This window comes from Triticum dicoccoides, chromosome 7B (assembly GCF_002162155.2).
Source record: "Triticum dicoccoides isolate Atlit2015 ecotype Zavitan chromosome 7B, WEW_v2.0, whole genome shotgun sequence".
NCBI lineage: Eukaryota > Viridiplantae > Streptophyta > Magnoliopsida > Poales > Poaceae > Triticum > Triticum dicoccoides.
In genome coordinates this window covers 262,054,216-262,078,002 of record NC_041393.1, presented here as the reverse complement: position 1 = coordinate 262,078,002, position 23,787 = coordinate 262,054,216, and positions in this window count along the sequence as shown.

The following is a 23,787-nucleotide window of genomic DNA, read 5'->3' as shown; positions in this document are numbered from 1 at the left end:
AGGGCCTTTGCGTATAAATAGGACTAGCCACCACAAGAGAGATGAGAGATGAGATCACAACGGACCGATCGATTGAGAGAGCGACTGAACTCCCCCTAGTAGTTCATCGCACCAGCCAAGAACAGACCCTCGTGAGCCTGTTCTTCCTTGTATTGTTCATCATCAGCCCAAGAGGCAATCCACCACACCACACACTGGAGTAGGGTATTACACCACAATGGTGGCCTGAACCAGTATAAACTCTGTGTCTCTTGTGTTGTTCCTTTGATTGCTTAGATCATAGCGAGGTGGTGAGGTGCAGGTAGGCAGAGGGCGAAATCTCCGCGCGCACCCCAGTGTTTGAATCTAGAGGGTCTGCCGGAACCCGAAATCTGACATTTGGCGCGCCATGTAGGGGTGCACCAGAATTCGCCTTCCGCCGCCCTGTTCTTCACCGACCATCGCGTCCATGTCAGACGCTCGTCGGGCCCGTGCCGAGCGCCGAGCCGCTCTCGCCTCCCGCGTCGCCCAGATGGCCCCCGTCGACGGGCACCCCCGCCGTTCCCCGTTGCCTACCGTCAACGCCGCCACCGGCCCAGCGGGGAACGAGCAGCAAGCATCGTCCCAGCATCCATCCATGAGGCGAGACGGCCGCATTGCCACTCCCTTGCTCGCCCCGGCTGGTTCTTTGTCCCGCGCGCCCCGCGCGGCCATGGAGGCTCGAGCTGCGCTCATCACGGCAAACGAGCTCCTGCGCTACCGTCCAGTCGACGACGTCTATGAAGAGTGGCTCGACCGCTTCGCCGAGCTCGTCCGTGTCGTAGGGGGCTCCCCCGCGCCGTCCTTCTCACTGCACCACGCCCCGCCCTACGCAGGCAATGAAGCTCTCGGGGCGCCTCAGCCGCCTTCCCCTCAAGAAGGCGCCCTGGCCCCAAGGCGTGTGGCCCCTGGACGGAACCCACCCCGTCCGGCTCCAGCGCAGCAAGAGCGGAGCTGCCAAGAGGTTCCTCGACCCCAAGAAGCTGCCCGAGTGCTCCCTGCTCCGATCCGTCACGACCACGCTCCTATCCCAGCGCGCCAAGACCCCGCGCTGCACCCAGCTACAGCGCATGGGGGCCCGCAAGACCAAGCTCCTCATCACCAAAGGCCTCCCATGGCCACGGCAAGATGTCGCGCCTTCACCACCGAGCTGCGCAGTGTCGCATGGCCCTGCAAGTTCAAGCCAGACCCGCCTCCTCGCTATGACGGCACAGCCGACCCTGCGGAGTTCCTCCAGCTCTACGAGTTGGGCATCGAAGCCGCCAACGGGGATGAGAAGGTCATGGCGAACTGGTTTCCCATGGCACTCAAGGACGGGGCCCGCACCTGGCTCTTGAACCTGGCACCAGGCACGATCTCCTCCTGGGACGAGATGCGCACCCGTTTCATCGCCAACTTCCAAGATACTCGCGACCGGCCACCTGCCGTGAGCGACATGCGCCGCATCAAGCAGCAACCAGGAGAGACCCTGCAGAAATACATCCAGCGCTTCAACAACGCACGTCTCAAGATTCCCAAGGTGACCGAGGAGGCCATCATCTCAGCCTTCTCCGACGGCGTGCGCGACGTCAAGATGAAGGAGGAGTTGGCGATGCATGAAGATATGTGCACTTCCTTGGAGCTGTTCAACTTGGCAACCAAATGCGCGAGGGCTGAGGAAGGGCGCCTTTCCCTCCTCGAGTTGCCAGCCGCCGACCCAGAAGAGAAGAAATCCAAGGCCAAGGACGTGAAGCGTAAGGGGGCTGCCGTGCTCGCGGCAGAACCAGACACCAAGCGGGGTAGAGATCAGCCCGGGTCTTTCAAGGGCAGCCGGTACTGTGTGTACCACAACGTCCACACCCACAACACCAACGAATGCCAAGAGCTCCGAGCCGTGCGAGAAGGAAGGGTCGGCCGACGCCCCGACCGCAACGATCGCGGCTATGGCCGAGGAGGAGGAAGGAATGCAGGACGCTGGGAAGACCGCGGCCCTCGCCAAGGGTGGCACGACCGACCTCGTGAGGATCGCTGCCAGGATCAGCCTTGCGAGGGAGACTGGAGGGATCGGCCTCGCGAGGATCACCCGCAAGGAAACGCAGGCCTCCCTCCGCTACCGCCGCAGCCAAGGAGAAATGAGGACCATCATCAGGACGAGGGGGTTGGGGGCTTCCAGGAGCCGCGCGGAATCGCCTGCATCCTGGGCGGAGCTCAAGCCCCAGCCTCTCAACGCATCTTCAAGCAGTTCGCCCGTGAAGTGAATGCAGTCCTCCCTAAGCTTGAAGCCACGCACCCCCTCAGGTGGTCGGCGTGCGCCATCACGTTTAGCTCAGCGGATCAGCTCAAGTGCGCGGCCACAGCTAGAGTCCTCCCAATGCTTTGCTCCCCGGTCATCAGCAATGTGCAAGTCACCAGGACCCTCATCGATGGCGGGGCAGGGCTCAACGTCCTGTCCGTAGAGACGTTCAACAATCTCCAAGTGCCTTACGATCAGCTTCAGCCAACCAAGCCTTTCTCCGGAGTCACTGATGGCTCCACAATTCCAATTGGGCAGGTGTGCCTCCCTGTCACCTTCGGGGCGCGCAACAACTACCGCACCGAGCTCATCGACTTCGACGTCGCCCACATTCGCCTGCCGTACAACGCTATCCTCGGCTACCCAACTCTCGCCAAGTTCATGGCCGTGACTCATCACGGCTACAACGTCCTCAAGCTGCCAGGAAGCGGTGGAGTCATCACAGTGCCTTGTGAAGAAAGAGACATGGTGTGCTCCCTGGAACGAGCTTTTCAGGCCGCATCACTTGAAGACCCAGATCGCGGGAGCGGGAGGCTCCCTGAGACCGCCCCCAAGAAGAAGAAGACATCGCCAGGCCCGACCCCTCAGGGGGCAGGCCCCTCAGGGTCTGCGCCTGCTCAGAGGGTACCTCCTTCTGTCGCATAGGGAGGCGCGCCCGGCGCCCTCCTCAAGCAGGGCTCGGGGGCTCCCATCTGGAGGGCCACCGACCTCGCTAAGGTCACGAGGAAGGCGCTTGGGCACCACTCGGAGGCGTGTTTCAGAACATGTTTCCCTCAGGAAGGAGCAAAGCAAGGAGGGCCAAACCCTCAGGAGTTCGTCAGTCAGGTCACACAGGAGTTGCAGGAGTCAAGAGTCATGAGCGGCAGCCGCCGCTTACCCGTCGCAGCTCCCCATCCAGGTGAGGATGGCGGGCTGCGCATCTGCATCAACATCCCAGGGCTCAACCGAGTCGCCTCTCAGGAGCGCTTCTGGCCCTCACGTGTGGGGCGCTGCGGAGGCCCACCCCACAGCTATGTTCGCATGCCCTACGGCTTGCCGAATGCGGCTGCGGTGCGCCAGTGCCTCATGAGGAGCATCCTGGAGGCTCAGGAGGCCAGGCGTTCTGCAGTCCTGGCGGAGATGGAGATGGTTCGCGAGGAGCCACCAGCGCCTCCGGAGCCTCCCGAGGCTCCTGGGCCTAGGGGCTCATGAAGATCGGCTCCCGCAGCTCGCTACGTCCGCTACTTCAACACCCCTTTGTCGTCAACACTATCAGTTGACATCTTTCAAGTTTCATTTGCAGCTGGGAGCGCCCTCAGGGCTGCATCATTCCCAGGCCACGTGGGTCCGTCCCTGCGGCGTGCATCCCTTTTGCTCGTGTTCTTAGCTTACTTTGTTGGGGGCGCCCCTCGGGCTGCATCATCCCCAAGTCATTCGGGTCAGACCCAGCGGCGTGTACCTCTCTTGCGTTTATTTTTGGGCCATGCATTCGACCCATCATGCTTGTTATTTGGTGCCTGTCCGTGGCACCTCTTCTTCCTTGATGTTGGCAGCTTGCGCGTTAAAGGGGGGGTACCTGAGCATCACGACTCAGGGCTCCTACCGGCTCTCTAGCCCTCACCCTCTGGCTTTGTCCACGGCATCGCGCCCTGGCAAACCAGCGACGGCTGAGACTAGCTCGAGGGCCGGGACCCGAGGACGTAGAGCGTCGACATCTAACCAAGCTTGCACGTTAAAGGGGGGGTACCTGAGCATCGCGACTCAGGGCTCCTACCGACTCTCCAGCCCTCACCCTCTGGCTTTGCCCACGGCATCGCGCCCCGGCAAACCTGCGACGGCTGAGACTAACTCGAGGGCCGGGACCCGAGGACGTAGAGCATCGGCATCTGGCCAAATTTGCAGGAACACATCACAGGTTAAGGCCCAGTGCCAGGCGCAACCCGCCTTGGGGTAGGGCCCCGTGAGTCCTGCGCTGGCTCACGGGTGCCCCAATACACCTCGTCAGGCCTTTAGTGCCTCGTCGCCTCTCCAAAGCAACTAACGGCTCACCGCCGCTTGTCATAGCGGACTTTTGCTCTTTTTGTGGTGGGTCTGCAGGATCCCCCCAAGGAGAAGCGCCAGGCGAGGCCCTCATAGCGTCCTCTTCACTCTCGTACGCGCGAACCGCTTGCACGTTAAAGGGGGGGGGGTACCTAAGCATCGCGACTCAGGGCTCCTACCGGCTCTCCAGCCCTCACCGTGTGGCTTTGTTCATGGCATCGAGACCTGGCAAACCAGCGATGGCTGAGACCCGCTCGAGGGCCGGGACCCGAGGACGTAGAGCAGAAAGGGGAGCAGAGGCGAGAGGAAAGAGGCACGCGGAGACCTCGCGAGGCAACCCCTCACCGGCCAAGGCACGGACCTAGCGCCGCACCAGGAAGTGTTTCCTGACTCTCGAGATAAGTCACTCTCCGGAAACACTAGCTATCGCAGCACCGTCACCTCATCCAATCCAATCTCGTGTTAGCAACGTCACATTCCTTTCTCACCGAACGATAGCTGCTTGAGCGCTAAAGGGGACCACCTGAGCATCGCGACTCAGGGGCTCTTACTGGACCCCGGGCCGCTCACCTCCTGGCCTTGACCACGGCATCGCGACCTGGCATACCAGCGACGGCTGAAGCCGCCTTGGGACCGGGACCTGGCGGCGCAGAGCACCAAGCCCTGAGAGGTCCGAAAGGAAGAAACTAAGCTAAGATGGAATAAGCATCTCGCACTGCTTCACGATAAGGATCATATTGACAAACGGAGCTACAGACACCTTACAAGCCCCCACGGGGTGTATTCTTGGCTCCTCGCAGGGACAAAAGACGCGTATTCTAAGGAGTCCTAACTACAGGAACCGTCACGGCAGATGCCATCATCAACAGTGGGCCGCCAGGCACCGGCGCTAACCTCATCCAGATCAGAGACGGCGGCGGCCTAACGAGCCCGTCCTGCTTCAAGAGCGGCGCAGGCTCGGGGGCTCGTAGCTGTCGTCGCTCGTCTCCGGAGTCGCGAAGAGCTCGGCGGAGTCGCTGGATCCTCCGGCGCCCTCGCCGCTTGAGGAGCTGCTGGAAGAACGTGCGATGGCAGGCTTGGTCCTTGCCGCTTCGGGGCTTCTGCCGCTGCCTCTGGGACAGCACTCCAGCCGACGCCCATCTTCGTCGAAGACCTTGAAGAGCATCATGGAAGCACCGTCGAACTCCAGGTGGATCACGAGGGCACCCCTCGTCCTACAAACCCGGGCGATCTCGCCCCAGCCCCGGGTCATGAAGACCTTACCTGGAGCGACGACCTCGACATCCGCATCGGTCGCAGGAGTCTGGCAATTGGCGTGCTGCAACCAGAGCCTGAAAGGCCCCCTTGGCGGAATCTCAGAGGCGAAGGAAGGAGGAAGGCGAATCCAAGATCGAGGAGGCATGGCGGCGTGGAGCACAAACTCTCGGGAAGAGCCCTCAGCGTGAACTCTAGGAGGGACAACGCGCACCGCCGTGACCCGCCGGCGCCGACAGCGGCGTCGTCCATGGCGCTCGGCATTAGCTCCTGCAGGGCCCTCAAGGTGGGCGTACAAGGGCAGCGGAAACCCTGGCGGGGGCCGCTTGCACCAAGGCCTCGACACCTCCTGCCGCACGCCCTCATCTCGGCGGCAGAGGACCAACCGCTTCTTTGGCGGAAGTGGGTCGGGGCCCTCTCGGGGGGCCTTTCCCTTCTCTTATGTGGAGAACCGGCGTATCGGAGCCATTGCGGCAAGGCGGAGCAGAGGTGAAGATGAAGAAGAGGAGAAGTAGCAGAGGAAGATGAATTGGAATGGCTCACGCCGTTCCGTACTTATAGCCAGGGGAGGCCAACCGTCGGCTTCCACGATCGCAGGTAATCATGACCAATTCTTGCATGCAGGGACTTGTCAGTTCGTGCAGTTGCCGAGGCGTCGTGGGGGAGCGGAGCCGCCCACGTCCAATCAACCGCCATGCGGCCGCCGAGGCCACAGGCTGTTAGGGCCCGCGACGCTTCGCACTTGCCCCTTCGCCTCTCTGCTCAGCCAAGTCCAGGCGTGCATTGGGCCTGGGGGCTACTGTCGGTGTTCTGGGAACAGGGGTCCCAAGACTTGCCTGCATGCGGCCTGCGGCGTGGCTCAAGGGGCGGCCTGGCATGGCCCATCTTCATCAGCACGAGCTCAAGACCCTCGCGAGGGGCCAAGCCTCGCGGGGCGGACGACAAGAGGCTTCCTCAGGCACGGCCTCGTTAGGCTGGCTCGCGAGGAGGTGGAGAGATCAAGGCAGGGTACCTCACGAGGTGCCCATGACGCACGCCTTGACGACCAAGGGCGCCAGGCGGGCGCCAGGCCGCGCAGTGTCCTCCCTTTCCTCTTTGGTGCAAAGGGAGCAAGCGTAGGCGAGAGCATCAAGCAAAGGCATCCATTTCGGTGCAACAAGACCAAGACCAGCAGAACGGCAGGATGGAGGTCATCGTGGAGCCCAAGCCGGCGTCACCACTAGAGCCTTTGGCAGGCGAGGACCAACTTTAGTCAGGATAAGTGTACTAGATGTTCCCCTTCAAAATGGCCAATTGTTGGCGCCCTTCCCGCTCAATATTTGCGAGGAGGCCCAGGGCCTTTGCCTATAAATAGGACTAGCCACCACAAGAGAGATGAGAGATGAGATCACAACGGACCGATTAATTGAGAGAGCGACTGAACTCCCCCTAGTAGTTCATCGCACCAGCCAAGAACAGACCCTCGCGAGGCTGTTCTTCCTTGTATTGTTCATCATCAGCCCAAGAGGCAATCCACCACACCACACACTGGAGTAGGGATTACACCACAATGGTGGCCTGAACCAGTATAAACTCTGTGTCTCTTGTGTTGTTCCTTTGATTGCTTAGATCATAGCGAGGCGGTGAGGTGCAGGTAGGCAGAGGGCGAAATCTCCGCGCGCACCCCAGTGTTCGAATCTAGAGGGTCTGCTGGAACCCGAAATCCGACACGGGGCATCCCCAAGCTTTGACTTTTTGGTGTCCTTGGATTATCTTGGGGGTGCCATGGGCATCCCCAAGCTTAGGCTCTTGCCACTCCTTGTTCCATAATCCATCAAAAGAATTCACCCAAAACTTGAAAACTTCACAACACAAAACTCAACAGAAATCTCGTGAGCTCCGTTAGAGATAGAAAACAAAGAACTACTTAAGGTACTGTAATGAACTCATTCTTTATTTATATTGGTGTTAAACCTACTGTATTCTAACTTCTCTATGGATTATAAACTATTTTACTAGCCATGGATTCATCAAAATAAGCAAACAACACCCGCAAAACAGAATCTGTCAAAAACAGAACAGTCTGTAGCAATCTGTAACTAATGCAAACTTCTGGAACTCTAAAAGTTCTACCAAAATAGGAAGTCCTGTACAATTTGTTTATTGAACAGCATCAAAAAGAATCAATGCAAAATCACTTTCCTGTGATTTAAAAATATTATTTTCGTTCACGCAAAGTTTCTGTTTTTCAGCAGAATCAGATCAACTATCATCGTAGGTAATCCTATAGGTTCTACTTGGCACAAACACTAATTAAAACATAAAACCACATCCAAACAGAGGCTAGATGGATTATTTATTCCTAAGTATAAGCAAAAAAAAATTGGGTTGCCTCCCAACAAGCGCTATCGTTTAACGCCCCTAGCTAGGCATAAAAGCATGGATTAGATCTAGGTATTGCCATCTTTAGTAGGCAATTCTATAATGAGGCATCTACCTCATTTAGAATTTTCTTTCTTTCTAATAATTGTCAAATTTTCAGGCAACAGATCGAAAAATTCATTTATAGCAAAAGGTTCCTTAATGACGGTAAAAAGATTGGGATGAACACATATAGATTTAAGATCCACGGTTTTCTTACGAGATGATTCACCCTTATTCTTAGGAACATAAATAAGCTTAGTATTTTTAGTAGACGAACTTGGAGTGTTTTGAACGGAAGAAAAAGCGGTTCCCAAGTTGGTAATGATACCCTCAAGTTTATCGATTCTTGTGGAATCTAGATTAATTTTCTCATTAACTATGGGTTCTTTTTCTTTAATATTTTTCAAAGTCATTCCTACCTTAGATCCATATTGGGTAATTTGATTGTGGATCTTTTTATCAAGATTTTCAATTGATTCAATGGTAGCAACTTTATTCTCAATAGTTTCAAGTCTTTGCATAACATGCTCCAAAGTTAACGTAGTTCCATTAATCAAAAGAGGTGGTGAGCCAAATAAATCTATTAAAGCATTATAAGAATCAAAAGTATGGCTACCAAAGAAATTCCCTCCGGTAATGGTATCAAGGATATATCTATACCAAGAATTAGCACTTACGTAAAAATTACGAAGAAGAACTGAAGTAGATTGCTTCCTGGTAGATCTATATTGAGCATTGCAAATTCTATACCAAGCGTCTTTTAGATTTTCTCCCTCCATTTGTTTAAAATTTAGAACTTCATTCTCGGGAGATAACGGAGAAGATACTAGATTAGCCATGATGACAGGCAAGCAAACTAACACACGAGCAAACAAACGGACGAGGAAGAAGGCAAACCAAAAAGAGAGGAGGAGATTGGGAAAGAGAGGGCGAATAAAACGGCAAGGGTGAAGTGGGGGAGAGGAAAACGAGAGACAAATGGCAAATAATGTAATGCGAGAGATAGAGATTGTGATGGGTACTTGGTATTGTTGACTTGCTTGCGTGAGCCTCCCCGACAATGGGGACAGAAATTCTTCTTGCTACCTCTTGAGCACTGCATTGGATTTCCCCAAAGAGGAGAGGATGATGCAGCAAAGTAGGGTAAGTATTTCCCTCACGGTCACTTACGAGAGTGAGATCTGATAGAGATGATAAATAATATTTTTGGTGTTTTTGATAGATAGATGCAAAGTGAAAAGTAAAAGGCAAAGTAAAAACAAAGTAAGTAAATAAAGCGATAGAGATTGATATGATGAGAATAGACCCGGGGGCCATAGGTTTCACTAGTGGCTTCTTTCAAGAGCATAAGTATTCTACGGTGGGTGAACAAATTACTGTTGAGCAATTGACAGAATTGAGCATAGTTATGAGTATATCTAAGTATGATCATGTATATAGGCATCACATCCGAGACAAGTAGATCAAAACGATTCTGCATCTACTACTATTACTCCACTCATCGACCGCTATCCAGCATGCATCTAGAGTATTAAGTTAAAAACAGAGTAACGCCTTAAGCAAGATGACATGATGTAGAGGGATAAATCCATGCAATATGATAAAACCCCCATCTTGTTATCCTCGATGGCAACAATACAATACGTGCCTTCCTGCCCCTTCTGTCACTAGGAAAGGACACCGCAAGATTGAACCCAAAGCTAAGCACTTCTCCCTTTGCAAAAACTACCAATCTAGTTGGCCAAACCAAAAAGGATAATTCGAAGAGACTTGCAAAGATAACTCAATCATACGTAAAAGAATTTAGAGAATATTCAAATATTGTTCATAAATAAACTGGATCAGAAACCCACAATTCATCGTCTCAACAAACACACCGCAAAAAGAAGAAGATTACATCGAATAGGTCTCCACGAGAGAGGGGGGAACATTGTATTGAGATCCAAAAAGAGAGAAGAAGCCATCTAGCTACTAGCTATGGACCCGAAGGTCTGAAGTAAACTACTCACACTTCATCGGAGGGGCTATGGTGTTGATGTAGAAGCCCTCTCTGGTGGATGCCCCCTCCGGCGGAGCTCCGGAACAGGCCCCAAGATGGGATATCATGGATACAGAAGGTTGCAGCGTGGAATTAGGTTTTCGGCTCCTGTTCTGATCGTTTGGGGATACATAGGTATATATAGGAGGAAGGAGTACGTCACTGGAGCAACAGGGGGGCCACAAGGCAGGGGGCATGCCCTAGGGGGGAGGTGCCCCCCACCCTCGTGACCGCCTGTGTTACGTCTTGGAGTAGGGTCCAAGTGTCCTGGATCACGTTCGGTGAGAAAATCACGTTCCCGCAGGTTTCATTCCGTTTGGACTCCGTTTGATATTCCGTTTCTTCAAAACACTGAAATAGGCAAAAAAATAGCATTTCTAGGCTGGGCCTCCGGTTAATAGGTTAGTCCCAAAAATAATATAAAAGTGGAAAATAAAGCCCAATATAGTCCAAAACAGTAGATAAAGTAGCATGGAGCAATCAAAATTATAGATACGTTGGAGATGTATCAAACTACTCACAAAGCATATTCATGTTCATGATCAGAGGAGTATTAATATGCATTAAGGATCTGAACATATGATCTTCCACCAAATAAACCAACTAGCATCAACTACAAGGAGTAACCAACACTACTAGCATCCCATAGTTACCAATCTGAGGTTTTGGTACAAATATTGGATACAACAGATGAACTAGGGATTGAGAGGAGATGGTGCCGGTGAAGATGTTGATGGAGATTGACCCCCTCCCGATGAGGGGATCGTTGGTGATGACGATGATGATGATTTCCCCCTCCCGGAGGGAAGTTTCCCCGGCAGAACAGCTCCGCGAGAGCCCTGGATTGGTTCCGCCTCGTGGCGGCGGAGTTTCGTCCCGTAAGCTTGCTTATGATTTTTTCTAGGGTGAAAGACTTCATATAGCAGAAGAGGGGCACCGGAGAGCTGCCAGGGGGTCCACGAGGCAGGGGGGCGCGCCCTGTCAGGGTGGGCGCGCCCCCACCCTCATGGATGGTGGGTGGCCCCCCTCAGGTATTTCTTCTGCTGGATATTTTTCATTAATTCCAAAAATGACTGTCGTGGAGTTTCAGGACTTTTGGAGCTGTGCAGAATAGGTTTCCAATATTTGCTCCTTCTCCAGCCCAGAATCCCAGTTGCCTGCATTTCCCTCTTCATATTAAACCTTGTAAAATAAGAGAGAATAGCCATAAGTATTGTGACATAACGTGAAATAACAGCCCATAATGCAATAAATATTGATATAAAAGCATGATGCAAAATGGACGTATCAACTCCCCCAAGCTTAGACCTTGCTTATCCTCAAGCAGAAGCTGATGTCGAAGAATATGTCCACATGTTTAGAGATAGAGGTGTCGATAAAAATAAAATACGTACATGAGGGCATCATGATCATTCTTGTAACAACATATATATATATATATATATATTGTCATATGATTTCTTATGCTCAAGTAACAATCTATTCACAATGTCAAGTATGATTCAGAAACTTCATTGAGAACTAACAAACGAAAATCTCAGTCATTGAAGCAATTGCAATTTATCATAACATCGGAAAGATTCAATAATAGAGCTTTTCAGCAAGTCCACATACTCAACTATCATTTAGTCTTCCACAATTGCTAACACTCACGCAATACTTACAGTTCTGCAGTTTTTATCGGACACAGAGAAATATAGGGGCTTATAGTGTTGCCTCCCAACATTTTACCTCAAGGGTAATGCCAACAATAATAGTTCATGCTAACTTACATCCAATTGGATATATATATATATCAGGATCTTTCCAACATGAGGTGCTTGCCAAAGGATAAAATAAAAAGGGAAAGGTGAAGATCACCTTGACTCTTGCATAATGTAAAAGACATAAAGTAAAAGATAGGCCCTTCGCAGAGGGAAACAGAGGTTGCCATGTGCTTTTTGGTTGGATGCACGAAATTTTAATGCAAAAGAACGTCACTTTATATTGCCACTTGTGATATGAACCTTTATTATGCAGTCCGTCGCTTTTATTACTTCCATATCACACGATCGTATAAAGCTTATTTTATTCACATTAATAAGTCATACATATTTAGAGAGCAATTTTTATTGGTTGCAACATGACAACTTACTTGAAGGATCTTACTCAATCCATAGGTAGGTATGGTGGACTCTCATGGCAAAACTGGGTTTAAGGATTTTCGGAAGCACAGGTAGTATCTCTACTTGGTGCAAGGAATTTGGCTAGTATGAGGGGGAAAGGCAAGCTCAACATGTTTGAATGATCCGTGATAGTATACTTTAACAGAGATGTGAGAAAACATAAACCATTACGTTGTCTTCCTTGTCCAACATCAACTCTTTAGCATGTCATACTTTAATGAGTGCTCACAATCATAAAAGATGTCCAAGATAGTATATTTATATGTGAAAACCTCTCTTCCTTTAGTACTTCCTATTAATTGCAACGATGACCAAAACTATGTTTGCCGACTCTCAACAACTTTTAAGCCTCATACTCTCTATGTGTGAAGTCATTACTATCCATAAGATCAATATGAACTCTTTTATTCTTTTTACTCTTTTGTGCACCTAATATCATAGCAAGATAGCAAAAGCCCTTGATTCAACACTAATCTTTATTATATATAGCTCACGGACTCGATTACATAGAGGGATCGCAAAGCAAAACTCAAAACTACTTTATACCAAAACTTTATTCTACTAGATCAAGATATTACCAAAAGGATCGAACTAAGTAAAACGATAAAGATAGGAGTGTGATGATGATACGATACCGGGGCACCTCCTCCAAGCTTGGCAGTTGCCAAGGGGAGTGCCCATACCCATGTGATTATGTCCTAGGAGGTGGTGAAGAAGGAGTTGTTGATGATGTAGGCTTGTCGTCTGTCTTCCAAGGCATAGGCTCACCATCATAGAAGTATGATCGAGTCTCCGGGATCCTCAAATCTACAGCCAAACTCATCCTCTTGAATCTATATTCATACTCACAGTTTTGGTTTTGCGGGTCATAGATCTGGGCTTGGAGGTACTCGATTTTCTCATGAAGCTTGAAGATGGTCTCCCCAATGTTCTTGGTGTCCAACTTGTGGTTGTTTGTGAACTCTGCGATCATCATCTGGTTGGCGCTAAGTCCGTGCTCCACCATCCCTTGGCACTTGAAAACTTGTTGTTCCATCGCTTCGAGCTTTGTCTCCACGCTTCCGGTACTGCTTGGTCCCTCCACATCGCGGATGTGCAGCACCCCCTCATGCATCTCAATGGTTCGAGGGTGATGCAGCACCTCCGCGAGATAGGGGTTGATGACCCTCTGGAAAAACTTGTCCTTGGGAGCGCTTAAAGACGTCATGGTGCTCTAGATCTGTCAGAAAAATAGCTCAAAACAAAGACAAAAGATATTTGCGTGATACGGTGGTCAAAACCTTCGGGAGATTGTATAATGAATTTTTACCGAACGAGAGAAGTATCATGCAAGAAAACGGAGTCCAGAGAGCACACGAGGTGCCCATGAGGCAGGGGGGCACCCCAGCAAGGTAGGGCGTGCCCTCCACCCTCGTGGACGCCTCGTGTCCTTCCTGGACTACTTCTTATTTTCTATTTTCTTAAATATTCCAAAACAGAGAAAAATTGCTATTAGAACTGTTTTGGAGTCGGTTTACTTACCGTACCACATACCTATTCCTTTTTGGAGTCTGAAACATTCTGGAAAGTGTCTCTTATGTATTCCTCCGGGGTCACGATTTCAATAATATTAGTTTCAACATTTATAGGATTACCTGAGATATAATGTTTGATACTTTGACCATTCACCACCTTCGGGTTTGTGCCTTTGAAGTTGTTGATTTTTATGGCACCGGAATGATAGACCTCCTCGATAACGTATGGTGTCGGTGTAAAAACCGGCGGATCTCGGGTAGGGGGTCCTGAACTGTGCGTCTAAGGCTAATGGTAACAGGAGGCAGGGGACACGATGTTTACCCAGGTTCGGGCCCTCTCGATGGAGGTAATACCCTACTTCCTGCTTGATTGATCTTGATGATATGAGTATTACAAGAGTTGATCTACCACGAGATCGTAGAGGCTAAACCCTAGAAGCTAGCCTATGATTATAATTGTTCTTGTCCTACGGACTAAACCCTCCGGTTTATATAGACACGGAGGGGGCTAGGGTTACACAGAGTCGGTTACAGAGAAGGAGATCTACATATCCGAATTGCCAAGCTTGCCTTCCACGCAAAGGAGAGTCCCACCCGGACACGGGATGAAGTCTTCAGTCTTGTATCTTCATAGTCCAACAGTCTGGCCAAAGTATATAGTCCGGCTGTCCAAGGACCCCCTAATCTAGGACTCCCTCAGTAGCCCCTGAACCAGGCTTCAATGACGATGAGTCTAACACGCAGATTGTCTTTGGCATTGCAAGGCGGGTTCCTTCTCCGAATACTCCATAGAAGATTTCAAACACAAGGATCGTGCCCGGCTTTGCAAAACAAATTCCACATACCACCGTAGAGGGCACAATATTCCACAAATCTAATCTACTAACAACTTTTCACAGCGTGACATCACACCACGGCCCGGTTATTATTCGAACCGTTTTCCTCAACCAGCTACTGCACATATTGCGAGGCGGTTTCCTTGGCACATCTTGTCGAAGCTGAGATCGTGTCCCCTTATCACGGGATTCTCATCAATAAGGGTGCGGGTAACCCAACCACACCCTCAAGCGTGGCGCTTGGGGAATAAGCGAGTTTACCGGAAAGTGGGGAGGCGCACAGTTTCTACCGCCTTTATAAAGAGATAAGGATTCCTCCCTTTCACCCACGCCTTCTTCTTCCTTCGCTCATCCATTCTCGCACGCTTGAGCTCCAGCGCCCAAGTTCTCACCTTCTCCGTAAAGCCATTCCAAACATGTCCGGAGCGAGAGGCAAGTGGATGGCCTCCTCCGTTACGGAGGAGGACATCACGAAGCTCCGGGAGGTCGGATACTTGGCCGGAGACATCGCGCACCGGCTCCCGGACGCAGGGCAGATTGTCCCTACTCCGGAACCCCACGGGAGGGTTGTGTTTCTTGCCCACTTCGTCCGCGGACTAGGATTTCCTCTCCACCCATTCGTCCGCGTGCTCATGTTTTACTATGGGCTAGATTTCCATGATCTGGCCCCAATTTCATCCTCAACATCTCGGTGTTTATCGTCGTGTGCGAGGCCTTCCTCTGCATCAAGCCCCACTTCGGCCTGTGGCTAAAGATCTTCAACGTGAAGCCGAAGATAGTGGTCGGCCGACAAGCGGAGTGCGGAGGCGCAATGGTGGGCAAGATGCCCAACGTCACCTGGCTCGAAGGCTCCTATGTGGAGACTATGAAGGGGTGGCAATCGGGGTGGTTCTATATCACCGAGCCGCGCGGCTCCAACTGGGCGGCTGCCCCGAATTTCGATCTGGTATCCCGATGCGGCTTACCTCCTAGAAAAGGAAGGGTTTAGCCTGGGGTGAGCTAGTGGAGCTGACCGGACTCCAGAACTGTGTCAAAAATATGATAAGCAAGAAAATCAAGCTTGTCAATGTGTTCCAGGTCATGCTCTTCCACCGGATTCTCCCATGTCAAAGACGGGCATTCAATATGTGGGAGTTCGATTTGGCCAAACACCAAACGCTGCGAGAGATCTTCGACACGATGCACAAAGACGTCTGGAAGGTGCTGTTCAAGGCCGCCGAGGTACCTCCTCCCGTTACTGAAGATCGCGGACTCAGCGCAAAGCGCCCCTCCAATCCGGTAAGTTCTCTACGTTTTACAAGATGCTCCTTTCCCCAGTATATTCGTGAGAGGAATCTAAGTCTCCACACCAATTTAACAAGACTGGGTGGCAACAGCGAAGCGGATCGACTGTCCAGCTCCACTACCTGAAGATCTAGCGACGGCTCTCCTAACGGAGATGCTGTTTCCGGCGCCCTATGAGGTGCCGGAGAAGAAGGCCAAGAAGAAGGCCACGGGGACCAGAAAAGGTCTCCGACGCAAGGTGGTGTCGGACTCATCGTCCGAAGACACCGAGGCGCACTCCTCCAACAAAAACGAGGAGGAGGAAGAGGAAAATCCTCCCCCCCAAACCGAGGGGGGGGAAGGAAGGCCGCCCCGTTTGGGGAGGCCAAGGGTCCAAGAAGGGAAGGACCCTCCCTCCGGACCACTCCATGACAGCCACCTACAGCGACGAGGAGTGGCTACCCAGGGACAAGCCCCTAGCGAAGTCGTAAGTATCCGGATACCATAATACTTCCGGCATGTTTTGCTTTATTGCTTCTTATTATGTTAAATATGATCGTGCAGTCCGTCCAAAGCCCCCATCGACTTATCCTCCTCGGATGGGTCTTTGAGCGCATCGGCGATGAACAACGATTTGCTCCCGACGGCCACCACACCTCGACCCGCGGATGACATCGAGGTATTGTCTCTGAGGATACCGGGCCAGGGGGAGACAGTTCTGGAGGCGCCCCAAGGCGAAATCCCCGACATCGGGCACATGGGGGGGAAGACCCCCATTGATTCTAATGAGGGGGGCCGCAGCAAGTTTGGCCCCTAGCCGGATACTGCACCGAAACCTCCAGTGGTTCCGGATTCACGCAGGCAGCCCCTCGCTAAGGGGGGTGAGCCGCCTATGCCGATGACCTCTGTCCATCCAGAGGCATCGGACAACTTGCTGGAAGCACTTCAGGGCACTTCCATTGATGAAGAACATTGTACTCTTATGAGTACGGTGATTGAGAAGGTTCGGTCCGCCAAAAGCGGATTGACCGAAGCCTGCGCCAGCCTCCTAACAGGCTTTGAGGTAAGTAACTGAATTATGAGAAAATATCGCAGTATAGACAGTAGCCCCTGATTCTCTGTTTGGTTTCGGAAAGAAAGGCTGAACAGAGGATCAAATAACATCAACAGGAGTCTAATCATATTGTGTCTATGTGAATAAGCAGGCGTCACTGCTGGCCACTGCCGCCCGCACTTCGGAGGTCTCAGGACTGAAGCGGGACCTGGGGTGGGCCGAGGAAGAGCTCGGCCTCGTGACGAGGCAGCTCGAGGAGAACAAAGGTAAGCGATACCCCGTCCGTATATCATATAAAGGAAAAAGCGTTGATGCTAACAGAAGCATCATGAATTTTAATAGGGGCCACGACTGAAGTGGCGGCCCTTAAGAAGGCGTTGTCCGAGGCCGAAGACAAAACGGCCAAGGAGCACACCGAGCACGAGAAATAGGAGGCTCGAGTTGATGAGGTGCAGCAAGAGCTCCAGGACTTCGTCAAAAAATTCGAGTCCTTGGAGCGTGACTCCAAGACGCAAGAGTCCGAGCTTGCGAAGGCCCTCCAGAGCGTGCAAGATGCCAAGGCCGAAGCCCAAAAGGTCCTCTAGGAGATTCAGGCGGCGAAGAAGATAGCGGCGGGTAAGGCATTCATTATGCAAAGAAAGCATGTGAAGAAGACTTTCCTTTTACTTACCCGAATTCGGAGCTCTCCAGGAGCGTTCGCAGATCTGCCGTGCAGCATATCGGATGCCGAGGAGTTCTAGCGTGCCGAAGAAGGGAGCTTGATGGAGAAGTTGTTCTGGTCTCAATATACCGGGACCAAACATCCGATGCCCTTGAGAGACCAGCTGAAGCAACTGGTCGAATTGCACAAGGCGTCCGAACTCGCCATGAAGGACCTCATGGTCCGGCTGTGGCCTGGCTAGCCCCTGCCCGGTAGCTACTTCGGCCTTGTAAAGCGATGGTAAATGCATGTCCGCGACTTGAAGTCATTAAGCGGTCCGTCTGCATTGAAGGTGCGGGCAGGGCCTTCGCTCGCACGAAAGTGCACTGGGCGAAGATGGATGCCGAGAAGCTGGTGACGGAGGGGCCGCCGGAGGGCAAGGAGCATCGCCACCCCCGAAAAGTATTATGATGGTGTCCTGAAGGGTGCCCCGTTGTGGTGGATGAATGTGCTAAGGATGTAATATTTGAATGAATGTACTCATGTCATCCTGTAATATGAAAACGAGTTCATGTGCGCTATATAACGCTTGTTGATTTAAAATATTACCTTCTGTGTGGCCGTTTATAAAATCTGAGAGTTGGCCAGTCGTCGGCTTCTGCCCCCATGTAACTAGTACTAGGGTGTTCGGGATAAATATAAACACTCTTTATCCAAATTTTTGGTCCTTTTAAGGAGGTGTTTAGCGTAACGAACAAGGCAATCGGACTATACAGCTTTATCACTCTCACTTGGCCATAGAAGTCTATAATTTTAAATTTTGGCGAAGCCCCTAGTATTCGGAAGGCCGAACTTGGGGCGCTATATACACCTAAATCAGACAAGGCCGATTCCTCGCCTGAAGTGGAAAAAATCTTTAAGGATTTGAGACCTCTCGAACAGTGACCAACTCTCGCCTCATCATGACAGCCAGTTTTCGGCTTTCTCTACTGAGGTGCCCGTCCGGAAGAACCGGGACACAATCGCAGTAGTTCTCCATGTGCTACCTTAGCAGATATAGCGGAACGTAAGGTACCAAAACATAGGAGCCGGGCAAACCCAACTATTGACCCAAGACATGATTCGGAGTTGATGTATATAATGCTATAAGTTCGGGGTGCCGCACTGTCGAAATGTTCGTACTTTTCTTGCCATGTTATGGGGTACACTGAAGCTCCTGGAGAACTGGACGTACCAAAATGTAAGGGTGCAATTTGTAATAAATAAATAGTAAAGGAAAAGGATAAAGAAATGTAATAGTAAGCTGATGATGCACATTATTTTCCATTGTTATTTGAATAATACGCCGAGGCGTATGCGTACAAGTAGTGCGATAAGCGGAATAGGACTGTTTGACACGTCCTGACCAAGAGCGAGCTGCGTGCGGGTATGTAAAACAGGTATAACAATCATTATCAGAGACCACCTGAGGATTCCCTTGTACGCCAAAGCTTCTTGTCTCCTTGGTGTGTCCGTCCCGCTATGGGTCTGATAGTCGGGCTATTGGAAGAGCCTCGCGAAGATAGGGACCTGAAAGGAAAAAGGTGTAAAGATGCACGGATCCTGGGGCGGTCGAACTGCATTGTGGACCGTCATAGCCGTGCCTCCGCCTATGCCGATGGTATTTTGAGTGCGTAATTATGTATGCGCGGCACAAATTTCGCCGCTTGACTGGGACTAGGACGGAGGCCGAATTTCTAGTCGAGCTCTGAACGTGCCGGACGATCCTGTTGCAGGGCACTCCGGACTCGCTTGATGGTGTCCAGGGGTTTTATCGCCGAATTGGCGGTCTGCCTAAGAAGGCTGCTTGGTACTTCTGCTGCGAGGGCCGCAGTGTGCTCCTCCATACGGAGCGAGCGCTCTATGTTTCCATTAACTGTTATAACCCCGCGAGGTCCTGGCATTTTTAGCTTGAGGTATGCGTAATGCGGTACCACATTGAATCTGGCAAATGCGGTTCGTCCGAGCAGTGCATGATAGCCACTACGGAAGGGGGCGATATCGAAGATTAACTCCTCGCTTCGGAAGTTGTCTGGAGATCCGAAGACCACTTCCAATGTGATTGAGCCCGTGCAACAGGCCTCTACACCTGGTATGACACCATTAAAGGTGGTTTTTGTGGGTTTGATCCTTGAGTGGTCCATGCCCATTTTGCGCACTATATCCTGATAGAGGAGGTTCAGGCTGCTGCCACCGTCCATAAGGACTCGTGTGAGGTGGAATCCGTCAATAATGGGGTCGAGGACCAATGCGGCGGAACCGCCATGACGAATACTGGTAGGATGGTCCCTGCGATCGAAAGTGATCGGACAAGAGGACCATGGGTTGAACTTTGGGGCGGCTGGCTCCATCGCATAGATGTCCCTTAGTGCACGCTTCCGTTCCCGCTTGGGGATATGGGTTGCGTATATCATATTCACCGTTTTCACTTGGGGAGGAAATTCTTCTGTCCTCCTGTGTTTGGCGGCCGGGGCTCCTCGTCGTCATCGCTATGCAGCCCCTTTTCCTTGTTTTCGGCATTCAACTTGCCGACCTATTTGAACACCCAGCATTCTCTGTTGGTGTGGTTGGCTGGTTTATCGGGGGTGCCGTGAATTTGACACGAGCGATCGAGTATGCGGTCCAGACTGGACGGCCCCGGATTGTTTCTTTTGAATGGCTTTTTCCGCTGACCGGACTTAGAGCCACGAATCCGGCATTGACTGTCGTGTCTTCGATGTTGTCGCCATTGTTGTGACGCTTGTGTCTGTTGCGTCGTGGCTTGCCGTTGATATCTCTGGCATCGGAAGTGCCAGGATTTCTTGATGTGCTGGTGCTACGAGCCAGCCAGCTGTCCTCGCCCGCACAAAAGCGGGTCATGAGTGTCGTGAGAGCTGCCATGGATTTTGGCTTCTCTTGGCCGAGGTGTCGAGCGAGCCACTCGTAGCGGATGTTATGCTTAAAGGCTGCTAAGGCTTCGGCATCCGGACAGTCGACGATTTGGTTCTTTTTAGTTAAGAACCAAGTCCTGAATTTCCTGGCTGACTCTCCTAGCTATTGGGTTATGTGACTTAGGTCATCAGCATCCAGTGGTCGCACATAAGTTCCCTGGAAGTTGTCAAGGAATGCATCTTCCAAGTTCTCCCAACTGCTAATGGAGTTTGCCGGCAGGCTATTTAGCCAATGCCGAGCCAGTCCTTTGAGTTTTAGTGGGAGGTACTTGATGGCATGTAGATCATCACCGCGGGCCATGTGAATGTGGAGAAGGAAATCTTCAATCCATACCGCGGGGTCTGTCGTGCCATCATATGATTCAATGTTTACGGGTTTAAACCCTTCTAGGAATTCATGATCCATTACTTCATGAGTGAAGCATAGGGGGTGTGCAGCGCCTCTATGCCGGGCTACATCACGACGTAGTTCAAATGAGTCTGGTCTGTTGTATTCGGCCCGACCGGACTTGTTTTTAGTATATCCGGTGTGATGGTCATCATCACGCGTTGTGGTGCGCCCCCATGATCCGTAGATCGATCTTGATTGTCCTGCTTTGATTTCCAATACGTCTCACAGGTCCTTCATGTAGCCCCTGGACTTAGTGTTATTGTTTGATTGGCGACGGGGTGCATGCTGGAGTTTGGGATGATACGCCACTTTGTCTCGGCCACGAGGTGGCCGGTCAGCCGCATCATGCACTGGTAGTGTAGGCTTTAATGCCTCCTCCTCGAGTTGAGGTAGCGACCTGCGGTTTGGATAACTTTTGGTAGGGCGCTCGAGTCCGTATTCCTCAGCTGCCAGGACCTCGGTCCATCTATCAGTTAGCAAATCTTGATCAGCTTGAAGCTGCTGCTGCTTCTTCAGGCTTTTTGCAGTGGCTATAAGCCGGCGCTTGAAGCGCTCCTGCTCGACGGGATCCTCAGGCATGATGAATTCTTTGTCGCCAAGGCTCACTTCGTCTTCGGAGAGGGGCATGTATTTGTCATCCTATGATTCTCCATCTGTTGCCTGTTCCTTAGGGCTAGCTTGCCCATCCTCCCGCTCGGCCTGCTCGAAGCCTGGCTGGGCGGGATTGTTTTCGTCTTCGGCACCATCTGATTGTTATCATCTCTTGTGCCGGTATCGCTATTTTTGTTATGGCGGGGCTTAGAGCGGCGCCTATGACATCAGTGCTTAGATTGCTTATCAAGGGGATTATCCTCCATTGCCTCATCGCCATTGCTTTCTTTGGGGGTATCCACCATGTATATATCATATGATGAGGTGGTTGTCCAACGTATTGAGGGAGGTGGTTCTTGTTCTTCTCCTGCATCGTCGTCCATACCGTCGATGTCTTCGGAGTTAAAGCCAAGCACGTTGGTTTAGTCATCGATAGTGGCCATTAAGTGGGTGGTGGGTGGGGAACGAAATTCTTTGTCGTCCGCTTCCCACTCTAGCCGGACATAGTTCGGCCAAGAGTCTCCTGACAAGGAGAGAGACCTCAATGAATTTAGCACCTCACCCAAGGGCGAGTGCTGAAAGATATCCGCGGAGGTAAAATCCATGATCGGTGCCCAGTCAGATTTGATAGGCATGGACACACGCGTTTCGGAGCCTGTGGCCGGAGACGAGTCCGAGGGTCCGATGACACCGGCCTCATAAGAGGTGAAGTCAGTGTTCGGATCTATCGCCGCTGAGTGTGCGGCCTCCGTGGCGGGGTCCATCTGCCCATCCTCGGATGGCATGATCTGCTCTGGATTTAGGGCCGGGGCAGCCGCAGGTGTGATCTCCCGAACACTGTCTGATGGCAGATCTGAGTCATGCTCGTCGTGACTGTTCGGCGCACCTGTCATGGGCTCGAATCCGTCAAAGATCGGGTCTCTGCGGATGTCAGCAGTATAGTTCAAGCTTCCAAACCTGACCTAATGGCCAGGGGCGTAGCTATTGATCTGCTTCAGATGGCCAAGCGAGTTGGCCCGCAGTACGAAGCCGCCAAATACGAAGATCTGTCCGGGGAGGAAAACCTCAACCTGGACCGCATCATTGAAGATGATTGAAGGAGTCATCAAGCCTTATCGTGACGACACAGTGGAACTCTCAATGAAAGCACCAATGTCGGTGTCAAAACCGGCGGATCTCGGGTAGGGGGTCCCGAACTGTGCGTCTAAGGCTAATGGTCACAGGAGGCAGGGGACACGATGTTTACCCAGGTTCGGGCCCTCTTGATGGAGGTAATACCCTACTTCCTGCTTGATTGATCTTGATGATATGAGTATTACAAGAGTTGATCTACCACGAGATCGTAGAGGCAAAACCCTAGAAGCTAGCCTATGGTCCGGCCAAAGTATATAGTCTGGCTATCCGAGGACCCCCCCCTAATCCCGGACTCCCTCATAGGGACCTTCCCATTTAGAGAGAAGTTTTCCTGCAAAAAATCCTAAACGAGAGTTGAAAAGCAAAACATAATCACCTACGTTAAACTCACGCTTTTGTATCCTTTTGTCATGCCATCTTTTAACTTTTTCTTTAAACAGTTTGGCATTCTCGTAGGCATGGGTTCTCCATTCATCAAGTGAGCTAAAGTCAAATAACCTCTTCTCACCAGCAAGTTTGAAATCATAATTGAGCTCTTTAATGGCCCAATATGCCTTATGTTCAAGTTCGAGAGGTAAGTGACAAGCTTTCCCATAAAGCATTTTATATGGAGACATACCCATAGGATTCTTATATGCAGTTCTATAGGCCCATAATGCATCATCAAGTTTCTTGGACCAATTTTTTCTAGATATATTAACAGTCTTTTGCAAAATTAATTTGAGCTCTCTGTTACTCAACTCTACTTGACCGCCAGACTGTGGGTGATATGGAGATGCAATTATATGATTAACATCATACTTAGCAAGCATTTTAAGATAAGCACCGTGAATAAAATGTGAACCACCATCAGTCATGAGATATCTAGGGACTCCAAACCTCGAAAAAATAACTTCTTTAAGCATCTTAATAGAGGTGTTATGATCAGCACTACTAGTTGGAATAGCTTCTACCCACTTAGTAACATAATCAACAGCAACTAAAATATGTGTATATCCATTAGAGGCAGGAAAAGGTCCCATATAATCAAAGCCCCAAACATCAAATGGTTCAATAACAAGAGAATAATTCACAGGCATTTCTTGACGTCTACTAATATTACCAATTCTCTGACATTCATCACAAGACAAGACTAACTTACGGGCATCTTTGAAGAGAGTAGGTCAATAAAAACCGGATCGCAATACCTTATATGCAGTTCTATCTCCAACGTGGTGTCCTCCATA